This window comes from Panthera leo, chromosome B1 (assembly GCF_018350215.1).
Source record: "Panthera leo isolate Ple1 chromosome B1, P.leo_Ple1_pat1.1, whole genome shotgun sequence".
Classification (NCBI taxonomy): domain Eukaryota; kingdom Metazoa; phylum Chordata; class Mammalia; order Carnivora; family Felidae; genus Panthera; species Panthera leo.
Genome location: NC_056682.1, coordinates 193,902,280 through 193,905,570, shown reverse-complemented (window position 1 = coordinate 193,905,570; position 3,291 = coordinate 193,902,280). Strand labels below are relative to the sequence as shown.

The 3,291-nt window shown below is 48.0% G+C and overlaps 1 long non-coding RNA gene across 1 annotated transcript; it reads left to right on the top strand.

The window, feature by feature from the left end:
• Nucleotides 1-939: 939 nt before the first annotated feature.
• Nucleotides 940-2,832, top strand: LOC122217243. The gene is made up of 3 exons (XR_006201360.1): nt 940-1,175; nt 1,499-1,648; nt 2,339-2,832. It is a non-coding gene; the product is annotated as an uncharacterized LOC122217243 (long non-coding RNA).
• The last annotated feature ends 459 nt before the right edge of the window (nt 2,833-3,291 follow it).

The window sequence follows — 3,291 nt, the reverse complement described above, 5'->3', positions numbered from 1 at the left end:
ATAGAATCAAGAGGGTCTGACTCAGGAAGGGAAAGGAAATGGACATATCCCAACAGCAGGAGTTTGTAGCTTTTTTAGCCATTAGCTTGAGTCGGTACCACCACCTTCCAGACTCTGTGTTTTTCTATTTTAATTATTAAATTCTGGAAGATGGAGAGTCCCACAGGCCCTGGTGGAGTTGGATGCCTACTCCTGGCTCAGTCAGGTGCAGCCAGCGGGGCAGGGTCACTAAACAGCAACATGGCCAGTTACACTCCACTGCCTGTGAGAGGAAATACCCAGAGAAGGGGGCAGCCCCACCAGGGCTGGACACAATGATACTTCCTGGGGGACCTGAGCCTCTCCTGTCCTTTCAGCTCATTTCCAATGTCTGCTGATGCTCTGTCCTTTCCTAGGCCCCCAGGTCAAACACTGGGAGCTGAATTGCTTCAAGATGCAAACCTCATAGCTGAACTGTATCAAGAGCGCCAGACTCGATTCTCCACGATGCACCTACTGGCAGGATAATGTCGTTCATTCTATCCCCAGGGGTCAGCCCTCACTTAGAGCTCATGAACTCTGGAGATGGGTACACCACTGGCTGATCCACCCAGCAGAAAGCCATCCCACTGCCCCCTTCCAGAAATCCTGTAGAGGAAGCTTCCTGTAATGTTTATGATGGTGCAAAGGTCTGTGCCGGGCCCCGGGGATAAAGATAAGGCCATACCTCCAAATCCCTACTTTCAAGAGAGCTATCAGAAGAGAGACCAGGAAACAGGCAACAACACAAGAAAAGAGCCCCACATGCTTTCCTACACCCAAGACAGGAAGTTGAAGTCAGGAGAGACTCAGATAAGCATCTCCAGGGAAGGCGGTGCTTTCCTAAATTGTGTCTGAGAGGAGTAGAGGCTATGCAGAAGGAAGGGTGGCAAAGAGTATGGGCAGGAGGAATAGGAAAAGACTCAGAGGCAGTCCACCACTCAGCAAAGGCAAGGCATTCCTTGCCTTGTGTAAGGCAAGGAATCCAGCGAGGATGAGGCTGGAGGGCTTGGCAGGGGCTGGACTGAGTTAGGCTGAGTCAACCAGGCTGAAATCTGCGAGGCGTGGAGAGAGGATGGGAGTGGGAGACAGAGGCAGAAGCCAGCAGGGAGGTGCCTGCATCCTCCAGACGAAAGACGATACAGATACGCTGCAAGGTACGATTTAAGCTAAGATCTAAGAGACAAGAAGGAGCCAACCGCAGAAAGATCAGAAAGAAGAGTATTCTAGCAAGAGAAACAAACAGTGTGAAGTCCCTGAGGAGGAAACATAAATAGCTTGTTGTAGGAATAGAAAGTGAGCTAGCGAGTGGCTGAAGACAGTAAGGGCAGTAAGGTCTGAGATGCAGGCAGATGAAAGTCACCCTGGAAACGTGGGGAAGGTGGTGTTTGAGTTTTCTTCACAGGGAAGAAGCGTTTTAAACGAGCAACTCACATGATACTAGTAATACTTATGTTTACAACTTCTCCTTATTGTGCAGACAGGGGCCTGAAGGGAAGCAACCATCGAAACAGAGAGAGCAAACGGGGGTCTACTTACGCACTCCAGGCCAGGAAGAAGACAGCGGTCAAGGTGTAGACTGCCATGGGCAGACTGGTCCAAAGTTTTGGAGGCAGAGGCATTTCCTGAGGTGGAAAGACTGGCAAACAAATGAGGTTGTCTTTGGGGGAGATAGAGGCATTCCAGAAACTCAATGGCTCCCTTTCGAATGTGTTATGTTTGAGGTGCATTTTAGAGATCTAAGTCGAGCTGTCAGGTAGCAGGTGGTTATAGAGGTTTCCCTTTGTGGCTAGAGACATACACCCGAGTGTCATTAGCATATACATGGCATTTAGAAACGTGGATGGGCCTGGACTAGATAAAGAAAGACAGAGAAGAAAAGGCGACCTGGGGCCAAATCTTGTGGCGTCCACCATTTTAAGATAGAGAAGAGGAAGAGAAGAGGAGGAGAAAGGCGAGGACCAATATCACCTGTGAGATGGGAGGAAAGAGAGGATATGGTTTTAGGGAAGCCAGAGCAGGGTGGGGGTGGGGGTGGGAGGCATCTTAAGAATGAAAAGGTGGCCAAGTCTGGCTACTTGGCAGAGAGGGCAGGAAAATGAGGACTGGGAAATAGCCGTTGGATTCAGATCCCCAGCCCCTAGGACCACAACTGCCACATAGTAGATGCTTAATAAATACAAGGTGAATTAATTGACTGAAGAATCTAACCCAAGGATGACAAGAGCAGAACATTTTTGGCTTCCAGGATACCACTCTCATCCTCCTTCCTCTTTGACAGACATTAATAATCAATTCTTTTTCTTTTTCTTTAATCCAGACCCAGCTTTGGAGTCCTTCTGCTCTAGGCAGACCCTGTCAAGTAACTGGAACTGTCATGCAAATTGAAGCATATGTGCCATTCCTGGCATTAACTGTAAAGTCCGGGCGGGACTTCCTTTCACTTATTCAACAATGGAGGCACCAGGAACTACCTGCAAAGGGCACTGCAGAGGGAGTTCGTGCTTATGCGAGGATGAGTCAGGTGACCGCTAAGACCCCTTGAAGAGTCCGTGGTTCAGATGACGGTTCTCCCTGCTCCGAGCATGCGGCCACCCAAGACACAGAGAGAAAAATCCAGCCCAGCCTGGGTTAATACGTGTGAACTAAATCTTTCTGAAAACGTCTCCTATGCATTTCTTTCCCCCTTATCTTTATTGGCCTCCTGAAATGCCTTATCTGCAAAGGCATGATTCTGTCCTCAATCTCTGTCTATGAGCACAATTACCATTTCTGCTTCTTCCACAAGGTAAAAATAAATCATGAAATGCAAGACATGAACTTACCTTGTCCACTCAGCCATAGGCAGACTGGCTTCGTCTCCAAATGATGCACTCCCCCACAAAAAATCACAGCAGACGGTTTTATTCTTCAGCCCAAAGCACTTAGCATTGTGGGGAGACATCTGCTGCAGACAAATCTTGGGTCTTTGGAGCTTTAATACTCTAAAATTTATTCCTCTCCACCACCTGGAGGCTCAGGGGTCCATTTGTGGACTTTTCCACCTAATGCTGCCTTGCAAGCTAATGGGCAGTTGGTTCACAGGCATGTAAGTTGCAGCTCATCTGTTAAAACCCCTACATCCGTATTGCAGCAGGAAGGGGAGAGAATTAACCATCAGCTTCTTGTCTTACCTTTATTAACTGCTTCAACAAACAAATACTAAGCGCCAGATTCGATGCTGTTTTCTAGAGTAGGATCTAGAGGTATAATAAAGAGTAAGAAATAGTTTCT